At 48.7% G+C, this 15,051-nt stretch overlaps 1 long non-coding RNA gene across 1 annotated transcript; it reads right to left on the bottom strand.

The window, feature by feature from the left end:
- Positions 1-1,424: 1,424 nt before the first annotated feature.
- Positions 1,425-4,219, bottom strand: LOC145356534 (uncharacterized). Its single transcript, XR_013889165.1, has 3 exons — positions 2,466-4,219; positions 2,187-2,324; positions 1,425-1,904 (listed from the first exon to the last, which is right to left on the bottom strand). It is a non-coding gene; the product is annotated as an uncharacterized LOC145356534 (long non-coding RNA).
- Between the last annotated feature and the right edge of the window lie 10,832 nt (positions 4,220-15,051).

Here is a 15,051-nt window from a genome sequence, read left to right on the forward strand (position 1 = left end):
CTCTCAGGTGGCACTCACCAACCTCCCCCCCCATCACCACCACCACCACCACCACCATTCCCTGCCACTCTCACCCCTCCACCCCACAGACACACACACACACACACACACACACACACACACACCTAATGTTCTTCCACTGGAAGAGAGACTCATGGACTCTGTACATTGAATTCAGCGGGAGCAAACCCTTGTCTCACTTTTCGAAAAGGGCCCTGTATTTTTACCAGGAAAAACTCACAGTACGATTTGTTTGAGTATTGACCCTTTCTCCCCACCCTCCCCTCCCCTCCCCTCCTCTCTCCATTCGCCCCCCCCTCTCCCCCAACACACAAAAAAAAATGATTTATCAGATATTGTATTTCGTGTTTTTAAAAGGAAGAACTGTTTATCAAATATCTCTTGAGTTTTATCAATCACCACAAATGCAGTTAACCAGCCCCTGACGTTAGACCCCTGGTCTGAATCCCAGCTCCTAACTGAACTTTCTGGGAATCTGGGTCCCCCCCCCACCCCCACTACCCACCCCCCCCCTCCCCTCCCCCAGACGATACATCCTCTGAGATGGTTATATATAATTTAAATTTTTTTTTTTGTTAACTCGTGTTTCCATTTCCTGTGACGTGGTTCTGATGTGTTTCTGAGAGTGAAGCAGCGAATTTTTTGTTTCTTTTCCCCATCCTGGGTGGTGTTCGCCTTTTTCAGATGCATGCTTGTTTATAAAAAGCTGAATAATTTCCTGTCATTTTTAAATCCCCCGCGCCTCTCGATGCAGCGCCGCGTCCTGGTCTCCCCCGGCGTCGGTGGGGGGGGGGCACGGTGCGCTGGGTTTGCTGGGGATTTGGTTTTTTTTTTATCCTTTCTAACCGAGAGCAATAATTGTGACTAATGTCAGTGAAGGCGAGTCAGCGGTGCGCAAAATAAATGGAAGCCCCCCCCTCCCTCCCTCCCTCGGGCAGTACCTCGAGTCTCCGGGTGAGGCCTGAGGAACAAGAATGCCATGGAGCCTTTGGTGGTGGGGGTGTTCTCCCCGAGAATGTAGAAGAGGGAACTTGTTTCTTCCCCCCCCCTCCCCTGCCCCCCCACCACACCCCCCCCAAACAAACACGATAACTCCTGACGAATCTATCGGGTATCGTCACCTGCCAGATAACCGAGGGCTCCCGAGGCCAAATAGCCGACAGAACCACCCGCTTTGTTAAGGCGTGGAAGGATGAGTGGGTTCAGCGTACGCCCGAGACCACCCCCCACCCCCACCTCTCCGCAGAGAGCCAACGCCCCAAAGGAGGGTCCAGAAGATCTTCCCTCGTTGTGTTTTTTTTTTGTTTTAATGTATAACTAATTTGGGTTTTGTTTGCAGGCCATGTGGGTATGTGGATTTGTTCCGATGAATGTAACGGTGGCTAGGACGGGATTAGCAAATGGGAATGGTGTTGCTGTATATGGTGATTAATCCCAGTTTTTGCCTATTTTGTGGCCACCAAGAGAACAGGTATTCTATACGATAACATTTATAGAGAGAATTACAAAGGTCCTTTTTTTGTACAGTATTTTTGGAATGGAATACTGACAAGTGTATTTTAAGAAATAAAGTTATATTATATATAGTGTATATTATAAAGAGACGTATAGATGACAGGACAGTATATTTCACTTTTCAATGAATTGACAGTGCGAGCGAGAGGCTTTGCGATGAATGTTTGCTGTTCGGGTAGGTGCCTGTATTTTTTAAAAGTCAGTGCTGCTCATTATTTTCTCGACGGAAGGGTATTTTTAAAAAACAGTTTCTCTTCAGCACAGCTCCCCAGCACAGGTCTGAGCTCTGTCAGTGTTTACGGAGCAGCCGATATGTGTATTGGAGGATTTTCACACCAACTCAATAAAATTTGGGTCAGTGTATCTATCTGTCCTGGGAGTGTTTGATGGGGGGACAGTGTAGAGGGAGCTTTACTCTGTATCTAACCCCGTGCTGTACCTGTCCTGGGAGTGTTTGATGGGGGGACAGTGTAGAGGGAGCTTTACTCTGTATCTAACCCCGTGCTGTATCTGTCCTGGGAGTGTTTGATGGGGACAGTGTAGAGGGAGCTTTACTCTGTATCTAACCCCGTGCTGTACCTGTCCTGGGAGTGTTTGATGGGGGGACAGTGTAGAGGGAGCTTTACTCTGTATCTAACCCCGTGCTGTACCTGTCCTGGGAGTGTTTGATGGGGACAGTGTAGAGGGAGCTTTACTCTGTATCTAACCCCGTGCTGTACCTGTCCTGGGAGTGTTTGATGGGGACAGTGTAGAGGGAGCTTTACTCTGTATCTAACCCCGTGCTGTACCTGTCCTGGGAGTGTTTGATGGAGGGACAGTGTAGAGGGAGCTTTACTCTGTACCTAACCCCGTGCTGTACCTGTCCTGGGAGTGTTTGATGGGGGACAGTGTAGAGGGAGCTTTACTCTGTATGTTACCATGTGCTGTACCTGTCCTGGGAGTGTTTGATGGGGACAGTGTAGAGGGAGCTTTACTCTGTATCTAACCCCGTGCTGTACCTGTCCTGAGAAAGTGCCTGAAAGTAATTGAGTGGGAAAAGTAACATGTCCCATTCCCTGAGATCCCTCACCTTGACTAATGCGACTCCAGTACTATTTCTAGTCTTGTGCTACGGTTTGACTCCCTAAGGAAGAATTTTAAACATTAGGTGCCGAAATATTGAGTGCCCTGGTAGATTAGTGCCATGATAATGTAGGTTTGCTGTGAACTGTAAGACGGTTGGGTACATAAACAGATGGAACCAACACCTGATGTTGAACACATGCATCTCAGCAAACACCCCGAGGTCTGAGAAAAAAGCGTGTTCAGAATTTACAGGGGCTCAGTCAACATTTAAAAGGGAAACATTTGGGTGGGACCCACCGTTAGACAGAGCACAGTCAGGCTGGGGAAAGGCCAGTAGGAGTGACGAGGAAGTCGCAGCAAAGAGTGAATCAGTGTTCAGCCACTTTAACTGTGATTAGAAAGAGGCAAATCAGGTCTGATGGAGGATTCCCAAATCTTTCAGCTGTCCTTTCTCCATCGGACATTGCGCGGCTTGCGCCGTATTTCCAGCACTTTCTGTTTTCATTGCACAGTGTGAAAGGAGGTTGAGGACTCTTGTTGGATTTTAACTTCCCTGGTTAACCGGGACTGGAGGTGCTCATGTCCCAACGCCTGGGCTTAGAGGCTCCAGGTTCAAACCCCGCTCCAGGACTTGGTGTATTCATTATCGGTCTGTACATCTTTCCACTGAGCCTCCAGTGACAGGCAGCGACAAACCACCGGGGTAGCTTGCCAGACAATCACAGAAGTCTATCATTTCCAACAGCCTCTTAGGAGCCGGTACCTGAGGGAGGATTAGTCAGGGAGGTTTGATTAACTGGGGAGATTTGGTCAACTGGAAATAAAAGCACATTTGCTTTTCCACACAGTTTTGTTTTAAACCCTGTAGAAATGTATTTGTGACTTAGACACTCCTTGCACACTCCTCCTAGTTTTGCACAGAATTGCCACTGAGTTTGTCTTGTAGAGAATAATGAATTTTCCCTAGGGGATGAGGTGTGATGATGCTACCTCAATATTGGAGAAAGTTTGGGGGGGGGAGGGGGGAGAGACTAGGTTCAGGATTTGCACAGGAGAGTGCAGAGATCTGCATTCTTGATATAAAAGTAGGATTTGTATATTTAAGGAATGAGAAACTGTGGAGATTGAAGATATGAAATCGAAACAGAAAACACTGGAAATGCGCAGTAAATCCACCAGCCTCTAATGGTAATGACAGTTTGCCACACAACTCCACAAAGAGTTTCCAGCTGTCTTTTCTTTATCACAGATGACAGCGCCTGTTGTGTTTAAATTTTTTTATTGTATATTCAGTAATCTGTCACGATGAATGAGCACATTTGTTGAGAAGCTTTGTAAAGAGCTTCCAATCCAATTGTGAATGCTGTCTAGACCAATGGCTTCAGGCTTACTAATTTTTAATAAGTTTACAAATGAAATGTTTTATTTTGCGGTGGAATGATTTTTTTTTCCAAAAGAGGTCAACCATTGTATTACTGGCAAAAACGGAGAGGTGGTTATTCAGTTAAGAGCAAGGAAATAGAATTACTTTCTGCTGTTTCTGAATGGATTGCACTTACTGTGCAGCCCAATTCCAGCTATCTGTATTTGTAAAAGTGTTTAATAAATTCTTTTGCTGGCTCCATGATGCTGCTATGTTTATTTTCCCCTTCATTAATCGCTCTGTGCCTTGTGGGCCCTGGAATTTTCCATCTCGGGGACGCTTACACATGCCAACAACATGGAACACTTACTGATAACATTGAACACACTTGCTGACAACACGGAATGCGCACACAGAAAACACGGAACGTGTGCACACACGCACACAGACGACATGGAACATGGAATGCGCACAGAATGTGCACTCAGCACTGACCCTCTGACAGTGCGGCACTCCCTCGGCACTGACCCTCTGACAGTGCGGCGCTCCCTCAGCACTGACCCTCTGACAGTGCGGCACTCCCTCAGCACTGACCCTCTGACAGTGCGGCACTCCCTCAGCACTGACCCACTGACAGTGCGGCACTCCCTCAGCACTGACCCTCTGACTGTGCGGCACTCCCTCAGCACCGACCCTCTGACAGTGCGGCACTCCCTCAGCACTGACCCTCTGACAGTGTATTATCGAGGACTTTCTCCGTGCTGTCTGTGTTGAAGTCTCTGGAGTTAGCTCAGCAGGAAAGGTACCTTGTTTGCAGAGGAATTTCCAATGGAACCTGATCCAATCACTGTACTGTGTCCACATTAACGCAAATATTCACCATCCACTCTTCCGATCTGCTGTTTTACGCTCATCGGCAACAACATCAGCAGCCAAGCTTCACCAGAGACCCTTACCCACTAATCTTCACTCTGTCACTGTCAGCCTCCCCGTGTCTGACACCTAGTCCTCCAGGTGTGTGCTTTCTGCCCTCACTTTCCCCCTTCAAACTTTCCACCTGTTCACTGCTGCTGGGAACAGTGGATCCAGTCAGGAATTCTGTGCACTCCAGTGAAATGCTATTCTCCACATTGTTCCTGGATTATCGGTTGGAGAGACCAGTGACCAGAATCACAGGATCCCTGCAGTGCAGGAGGAGGCCAGTCAGCTCATCATGCCCACACCAACCACAATCCTACCTAATCCCGTAACCCCACATATTTACTCTGTTAATTCTCCTGACACTAGGGTCAATTTAGCCTGGCCAATCAGCCCAACCCGCACTTCTTTGGAGTGTGGGAGGAAACCGGAGCACCCGGAGGAAACCCACGCAGACACAGGGAGAATGTGCAAACTCCACACAGACAGTGACCCAAGGTCGGAATTGAACGCAGGTCCCTGGTGATGTGAGGCAGCAGTGCTACCCCAAAGGTAAGCCCCAGTTGTTTTTTTTAAATAGCTGTGGGGGTCAGTGGCGCGGTGATTTTGTCACTGGGCTAGTAATCCAGAGACCCAGGGTAACGCTCTGGGGTCCAGGTTCAATCCCAGGTGTAACGTTTGAATCCAGTTATTGTAAAGATCCACTAACATCCTTCAGGGAAGGAAATCCTCCATCTTGTGAGACCCACAGTAATGTTTGTATTTATTAGTGTTATAAGTAGACATACATTAACACTGCAATGAAGTTACTGTGAAAATCCCCTAGTTGGCACCCTCTGGTGCCTGCTCGGGTACACTGAGGGAGAATTTATCACGGCAATGTACACCTTTTAGACTGTGGGAGGAAACCCACGCAGACACGGGGAGAACATGCAGACTCCACACCGACAGTGACCGAAGCCGGGAATTGAACCCGGGTCCCTGGTGCTGTGAGGCAGCAGTGCTAACCACTGTGCCACCAAGGTTAAATAGCTGGGGTAAGGGAAAATCATCCTTTATATTTGAATTTGATTTGATTTATTATTGTCACATGTATTAACATACAGTGAAAAGTATCGTTTCTTGCATGCTGTACAGACAAAGCATACCATTCATAGAGAAGGAAACGAGAGGGTGCAGAATGTAGTGTTACAATCATAGCTAGGATGCAGAGAAAGATCTACTTAATGCAAGGTACGGGTGTGGAATGCACTGCCTGCTGTGATAGTGGAGTCGGACACTTTAGGAACTTTCAAGTGGTTATTGGATAGGCACATGGATGATCCGCCTTCCCCTTTCTCCTTCCTGCCTGTTCCTTCTGTCCCCACTTTACTTTCCTCTGACTTCCCGCATCGGTTCCCGTCCCTCTGTGTGAGGATTGTCTGGGGCTGGGGGAAAGACGGTGCAGCAAGGAGGGATTCCAGAATATCCCCTTCAAAAAGTCAGCCAGAGGCTGCCCAGACTACATTTGCAGATGACACCAGGATTGGGAGGCGGGTTAATAATGAAGGTTACAGGAAGATATCGCTGGGTTGGTGAGCACGGCAGAGCAGTGGCAGGTGGTATTTAACCCTGACAAGTGTGAGGTGCTGGACTTTGGTGGGAGTAACAAGACAAGGAAGTATTTAATGAATGGCAGGACACTGGGAAGCTCAGGAACAGAGAGATGTGGGGTAATTATTCACTGATCCCTGAAACAGGCAGAGCGGGAGAACAGGACAGTCAAGAAGGCAGATGAGACACTTCATCTTATCAGTTATGACGTGGAGTATGAGACCATGCAGACACTACCACAATGGATGAACGGACATCAGTGGACCATCATCCGGCAAGAGTGTTCCCTTCCCGTTGGGAAACATTTCAGCAGTCGTGGGCATTCAGCCTCTGATCTTCAGGTAAGCGTTCTCCAAGGCAGCCTTCACAACACACAACAGCGCAGAGACACGGAGCAGAGACTGATAGCCAAGTTCCGCACACATGAGGACGGTCTCAACAGGGATCTTGGGTTCATGTCGCACTATCTGTAACCCCCACCATTTGGCCTGGGCTTGCCAAATCCTACTGACTGTCCTGGTTTGAGACAATTCACACCTCTTTAACCTGTGATTATCCCCCTCTCCACTCGCACTGTCTGCATCTGTAAAGACTTGATTACCTGTAAAGACTCACAATCCAACCATTATCTTGTAATTGAGTTTGTGTCTGTGTGTGCCCTGTTTGTGGACCCAGCTCGCCACTCACCTGAGAAAGGAGCAGCACTCTGAAAGCTCGTGACACCAGATAAACCTGTTGGACTTTAACCTGGTGTTGTGAGACTTCTTACTGTGGAGTATGAGATAATACTGGAGTTGTCCAGAGTGTTGGTGAGGCCACAGCTGGAGCACTGTGTGCAGTTCTGGTCACCTCACTATAGGAAGGATGTGATAGCACTCAGAGGGGGTACAGAGCAGATTCACCAGGGTGTTGCCTGAGACGGAGCATTTGAGGAGAGAGACGTGGACTATTTTCTTTAGAGCTGAGGAGGACATGATTGAGGTGTGTAAGATTCTGAGGGGAATGGACAGGGTGAACAGGGAGCAGCTGTTCCTCTTGGTTGAGGGGTCAATAGGGGTCACCAGGGGACAGAGTTTTAGGGTGAGGGACAGAAGATTCAGAGGGGATTTGAGAAAAAAACTTCCACTCAGAGGGTGGTGGGAATCAGGAATGCGCTGTGTGGGAAGGTAGTGAAGGCCGGAAACCTTACAACCTTCAAAAAATATTTGGATAAGCACTTGAAATATCAGAACATTCAAGGATAAGGGAAAAGTGCAGGAAAATGGGATTGGTGCGACTTTAGTGGTATCTGGCATACATATAATTCCCTAAATTTCCACCCCCTTTATTGTGGCGTTCCACTAGAGGTAGATAAAAATATCAATGATCGCCGAAAGACTTGCCTTTTCTGCACTGTCTGACTCTGTAACAGCTGGAACCAGGAGGCTGAGGAGGGGCAATGGAGGGTTCTGGGATCAAAGTGGAGGAGGTCCTTTAAATACCGGGGTGAGGGGTGGTGGGGAGGCTCCTGCCTGCCTGACAGCCCCCTCCCCCCCCCCCCTCCCCCCACCCCCACTTCCCAGACACCCAATAACTGAGGTTAATAAACTCCAAACACAATCCTGAATCCCATCCACAGATCAGCCATGGGATTCAGGTCACTAATTCACCACGGAACCGGCAGCACGGACCAATAAAGATCCAGTCAAAGATTTCATGCCTTAATGTGAAGCTTGAATAAAGAAGTGCCTTTATTAATTAAACTGAAACCTCTGAGGGTTCCGATTAATGGTATCTATTTGCTGTATTCCATTATGAGGGAGGTTACAAGGTACAGCCGGAGAACACTCTGTGATGTCAAACACTCAAAACGATATATTCCATTCCTAACCTGGACCAGTTTAGCCGATCTGAGTGAAGGGATGGGATGTGGGGGTGGAACATAGAGAGGGGCTAAATCATGATGTGGAGATGCCGGCGTTGGACTGGGGTAAACACAGTAAAAAGTCTGACAACACCAGGTTTTAGTCCAACCGATTTATTTGATAGTAAACTCACAAGCTTTCGAGGGGACTGCCTCTTCGTCAGGTGAATGGAGAGTTCTGACCTCGGACAGAGCATATAAAGCACAGACAGTTTAGAGATTACTGATTAGAATGCGAATCTTTACACCTAACCTGCTGTTCAAGTCCTAAAGTGGCCGACAATGTGAGTGGAAGGAGCACTGATCACAGGTTAAAGAGATGTGTATTGTCTCCAGACAGTACAGTGAGTGAGGTTTTGCAAACCCAGGCAAGTCACGGGGGTTACAGATAGTGCGACATGAACCCATGAATGAACATCGCTCGACAATCACCAGGCAAGACTGTTCCCTTCCTGTTGGTGAACACTTCAGTGGTCATGGGCATTCAGCCTCTGACCTTCGGGTAAGCGTTCTCCAAGGCGGCCTTCACGACACACGACAGCGCAGAGTCGCTGAGCAGAGACTGATAGCCAAGTTCTGCACACATGAGGACGGTCTCAACAGGGATCTTGGGTTCATGTCGCACTATCTGTAACCCCCGTGACTTGCCTGGGTTTGCAAAACCTCACTCACTGTGCTGTCTGGAGACAATACACATCTCTTTAACCTGTGATCAGTGCTCCTTCCACACACATTGTCAGCCACTTTAGGACTTGAACAGCAGGTTAGGTGTAAAGATTCGCATTCTAATCAGTAATCTGTAAACTATCTGTGCTTTATATGCTCTGTCCGAGGCCAGAACTCTCCATTCACCTGACGAAGGGGGAAACCCGTCGAAAGCTTGTGAGTTTACTATCAAATAAATCGGTTGAACTAAAACCTGGTGTTGTCAGACTTTTTACTGTGTTTACCCCAGTCCAACGCCGCATATGCACATCATGGCTTGGGGAAAGGCAGGATGTAATACCGCACTGGGCCACACGATGGGGCTGATTCTCTCTCAAACCGCTCACTCAGGCCTCTGCTATCATCGAATCCCTGCAGCGTTAACAAGGCCATTCAGCCCATCCAGCCTGGACTGACCCTCTCTGATAGAGAGGGTCTTACCCAGGCGATTTCCCCACCCTATCCCCCTAACCCACACATTTACCTTGGATAATCCACTAAATCTCACACACCTTTAGACTGTGGGAGGAAACCGGAACACCCGGAGGAAATACATAGAATCTGACGGCTCAGAAAGAGGCCATTCGGCCCATCGCGTCTACACTGACCACAATCCCACCCAGGCCCTCACTCCATAACCCTAATTATTTACCCAACTAATCTCCCTGACACTAAGGGGCAATTGAGCACAGCCAATGTGGCTAACCCACACGTCTTTGGACTGTGGGAGGGACACAGTAAGAAGTCTCACAACCCCTTCGTCACCTGACGAAGGGACAAACCCCGAAAGCTTGTGAGTTTACTATCAAATAAATTGGTTGGACTTTAACCTGATGTTGTGAGACTTCTTACTGTGTTTACCCCAGTCCAGCCAACACTGGCATCTCCACATCATGACTGTGGGAGGAAACCAGAGCACCCGGAGGGAACCCACGCAGACATGGGGAGAATGTGCAAACTCCACACAGACAGTGACCAAAGGCTGGTATCGAACCCAGGTCCCTAGCGCTGTGAGGCAGCAGTGCTAACCACTGTGCCACCGTGTCAGTCATGGTGAATCTGTGTCTGGGGGAGAATGAGAGAAGCTGTTAACTTGGAATCTGAAGGACAATCAGCAGGATTCCTTTGACCAGGTTAAACATGAAGCCATTTTATTACCATTATATAATTAATGTTTAGCATCATTAGCGTAAATAAACATCAGACCAGTGTGACAGTTGTTGAACGGATCTCATCCTCCAGTGGGCTTAAGCAAATCTTGCTCCTGACATATACGGTGTAGATTTCATTTACTAATCCCAATATCTATGCTTCCCTGATCACCTTGATGCATAATATTCCTTGTTCCTCTAATCCTGTATCAATTAGAATCAAATTGGATGCTCATTTAGCTGTATTGAATACAGGTGAGTATTATTCAAGTAACCTGACTTTCCCATGCATCATCTGTCATTGAAAAAAATCTGCTTTTTCACACTCCTTTGTAAATCCCACTGTCCTTCCTTTAGGTTTCCTGAACAATTGGGTTAATTGATCCCATATTAAAGGAAACGGGTCAAGGGAGGTGTAGGAAAAATACATTGTTAAGATGGCGGCACGGGCTCGTTGGGCCGAAGGGCCTGTTTCCCGTGCTGTGTTGTTCTTTGTTCTCTCCGCTTCTGAAAGTGATTCAGTTACACATTGCTGCACCTTCGGTCTATTGTCCAGCTGATCGTGATTCATCCACCAAGGGAGAGAGTGAAGCTTTGCAGCCATTTAGACTAAATGGCCCTTATCAACAGCCACGAGCAAACACTGTCCAGCGGGCACTGTCCAGCAAACACTGTCCAGCAAACACTGTCCAGCGGGCACTGTCCAGCGGGCACTGTCCAGCGGGCACTGTCCAGCAGGCACTGTCCAGCGGGCACTGTCCAGCAGACACTGTCCAGCGGGCACTGTCCAGCAGACACTGTCCAGCAGGCACTGTCCAGCAGGCACTGTCCAGCAGACACTGTCCAGCAGACACTGTCCAGCGGGCACTGTCCAGCAGACACTGTCCAGCGGGCACTGTCCAGTGGGCACGGTCCAGCAGACACTGTCCAGCAGACACTGTCCAGCGGGCACTGTCCAGCGGGCACTGTCCAGCAGACACTGTCCAGCAGACACTGTCCAGCGGGCACTGTCCAGCAGACACTGTCCAGCGGGCACTGTCCAGCGGGCACTGTCCAGCGGGCACTGTCCAGTAGACACTGTCCAGCAGACAGTCCAGCAGACACTGTCCAGCAGACACTGTCCAGTGGACACTGTCCAGTGGGCACGGTCCAGTAGACACTGTCCAGCAGACTGTCCAGCGGGCACTGTCCAGTGAGCACGGTCCAGTAGACACTGTCCAGCAGACACTGTCCAGCGGGCACTGTCCAGCAGACACTGTCCAGCGGGCACTGTCCAGCAGACACTGTCCAGCGGGCACTGTCCAGCAGACACTGTCCAGCAGACAGTCCAGCAGGCACTGTCCAGCGGGCACTGTCCAGCGGGCACGGTCCAGTAGACACTGTCCAGCAGACAGTCCAGCGGACACTGTCCAGTGGACACTGTCCAGTGGGCACGGTCCAGTAGACACTGTCCAGCAGACTGTCCAGCGGGCACTGTCCAGTGAGCACGGTCCAGTAGACACTGTCCAGCAGACACTGTCCAGCGGGCACTGTCCAGCAGACACTGTCCAGCGGGCACTGTCCAGTGGGCACGGTCCAGTAGACACTGTCCAGCAGACACTGTCCAGCAGACACTGTCCAGCGGGCACTGTCCAGTAGACACTGTCCAGCAGACAATCCAGCAGACAATCCAGCAGACACTGTCCAGCGGGCACTGTCCAGTGGGCACGGTCCAGTAGACACTGTCCAGCAGACACTGTCCAGCAGACACTGTCCAGTGGGCACTGTCCAGTGGGCACTGTCCAGTAGACACTGTCCAGCAGACAGTCCAGCAGATACTGACCAGCGGGCACTGTCCAGTGGGCACGGTCCAGTAGACACTGTCCAGCAGACACTGTCCAGTGGGCACTGTCCAGTGGGCACGGTCCAGCAGACAGTCCAGCAGACACTGTCCAGTGGGCACTGTCCAGTGGGCACGGTCCAGTGGGCACGGTCCAGCAGACAGTCCAGCAAGCACACAGGAGAGTGATCTGGACATTATAAAAGTCTCTGGGCTAGAGAACATTTCACAAACTCTCTGGGTCAGTTTTCTGGCCACACTCACCCCAATACCAGGAAATTCTGCCCACTGGACCTTTGCATGTCGTGTCCTTCCTGCTACCGTTCCCAGGGTGGGCAGATAAACTGCTCCAAAGAGTCCCAAAGACAAACCAGTGAAATATTTTTGAAATGACACCCTTGTCATCTAAAAAACGTGGCAATGGATTGGGTGGCACGACGGTTAGCACTGCTGCCTGGGTTCAATTCCCAGCTTGGGTCACTGTCTGTGTGGAGTCTGCATGTTCTCCCCATGTCTGCGTGGGTTTCCTCCGGGTGCTCCAATTTCCTCCCACAGTCCGAAGATGTGCGGGTTAGGTTACTTAGCCATGATAAATTGCCCCTTTGTGTTGGGGGACTAGCTAGGTTAAATGTATGGGGATAGGGCCTGGGTGAGAATGTGGTCAGTGTAGACGTGATGGCCCAAATGGCCTCCTTCCGCACTGTAGGATTCTATGGAAGTTCAAACCCCTCTTGCTTTACCTCGAATAGTGTACAGGGTGGGAGGGGGTCTTTTATGGTGATTGCAAGGGTCTCACTTCAACATCTCGCCCAAAAAGCAGCACCTGTGCCACTGCAGCACTCCCTCAGTATTGCCTAGAGATTCAGAGACAGAGCCGAGGTTACTATTCATTGGGCCAAGACCGACACATGTCTTTGTGACTCTATTGTTGTGACGATACTGTGCCTGTAAGAAATGTGTTTCAATCATGTTTCTCTACAGGCGTTTCAAGCAGCTTCTAGCATTTTACTGGCACCGCGTTGTCTGGTGTCCTGTATTGTTACTGAGGCAGTATGAATGACATCATGTTTATTTTTAAACACAGAGTCCTGGGGTTTTATGGTCCTTTGGGGATTGGTGAGTGGAGCTTGATTTTGGGATGATTGACAGATGAGGTGATATCTGGGGTCAGTTTTCTTTCCACAGAAAAGTCCAAATTTTTAGTTTTGCTATTCAGAGGTAGCCTGAGTTGGAGTCTAGTGACAGCACTTTTCCCCTCTCTGGGGCTAGAATCTTTCATTTCATTTTTCTCAGATGCAGTTTGGATTGAGACAGAAAGCAATGTCTCTTGTTTTTTCCTCTCACTGGAGTTGGAAATTCTATTGTCTGTGAGTTACTGTTAGGAGCTGATGGAGACAGGCAGTATCCCTCTCTCTCTCTATCTTTCTCTCTCTCCCCAGAAAGTTCCAGGACTGGGAAGCCTCAGAGTTTTGATCCAAGATTCAAAGGACCAATTTAGAGCAGGTGTTAAAAAAGCTGCAAAGTCCAGCATCACGGGAGCATACGTGCTTTGTTTGCCAAGTTTAGAAAGGGCAGTATGTCTCTGGGATGGTGTTTGACTTGGAACAACATAGATAGCTAGCTGTTAAAGTTTAAACTGTATCATGTTTGAATCTTGTAATTAGTAAAAGTTATGCTAATTATTTTTATTATAGAACATAGAACATAGAACACTACAGTGCAGAACAGGCCCTTCGGCCCACGATGTTGCGCCGACCAGTTAAAAAACAATGACCCACTAACCTAAACCAATCCCTTTTCGTCCATAAACCTATCCACGAATCTCTTAAACGCCCCCAAACTAGACGCATTTACAACTGCAGCAGGCAGGGCATTCCAATCCCTCACCACCCTCTGGGTAAAGAACCTACCCCTGACATCCGTCCTATAACTACCCCCCCTTAATTTAAAGCCATGCCCCCTCGTGCTAGCTTTCTCCATCCGAGGAAAAAGGCTATCACTGTCCACCCTATCTAAACCTCTAATCATCTTATGTGTCTCAATAAGATCCCCTCTTAGCCGCCTTCTTTCCAGCGAAAACAACCCCAAATCCCTCAGTCTCTCCTCATAGGACCTCCCCTCCATACCAGGCAACATCCTGGTAAACCTCCTCTGCACCCTCTCCAAAGCCTCCACATCCTTCCTGTAATGTGGGGACCAGAACTGCACACAGTACTCCAAGTGCGGCCGCACCAGAGTTTTGTACAGTTGCAACATGACGCTGCAACTCCTAAATTCAATCCCCCTACCAATAAACGCCAAGACACCGTATGCCTTCTTAACAACCTTATCTACTTGATTCCCAACTTTCAGGGATCTATGTACACATACACCTAGATCCCTCTGTTCATCCACACTATTCAAAGTCCTCCCGTTAGCCCTATACTCGACACATCTGTTATTCCTACCAAAGTGAATTACCTCACACTTCTCCGCATTAAACTCCATCCGCCACCTCTCGGCCCAGCTCTGCAACCTGTCTAAGTCTCCCTGCAAACTATGACACCCTTCCTCACAATCTACCACACCTCCGACTTTGGTGTCATCAGCAAATTTACTAATCCACCCAACTATACCCTCACCAAATCATTAATAAAAATTACAAACAGCAGTGGCCCCAAAACAGATCCCTGAGGCACACCACTCGTAACCGAACTCCATGACGAATATTTACCATCAACCACCACCCTCTGTCTCCTATCTGATAGCCAATTCCTGATCCAATTTCCTAGATTACCCTCAATCCCATACATCTGCATTTTCTGCAGAAGCCTACCATGGTGAACCTTATCAAACGCCTTACTAAAATCCATATATACCACGTCAACTGCCTTACCTCCATCCACCTCTTTGGTCACTTTCTCAAAAAACTCAATAAGGTTAGTAAGGCACGACCTACCCGCTACAAAACCATGCTGACTATCTCCAATCAATTCATTACTCTCCAAAACCATGCTGA

This window comes from Carcharhinus amblyrhynchos, chromosome 21, assembly GCF_965287045.1.
Source record: "Carcharhinus amblyrhynchos chromosome 21, sCarAmb.v2.hapA, whole genome shotgun sequence".
In the NCBI taxonomy this organism is placed as follows: Eukaryota; Metazoa; Chordata; class Chondrichthyes; order Carcharhiniformes; family Carcharhinidae; genus Carcharhinus; species Carcharhinus amblyrhynchos.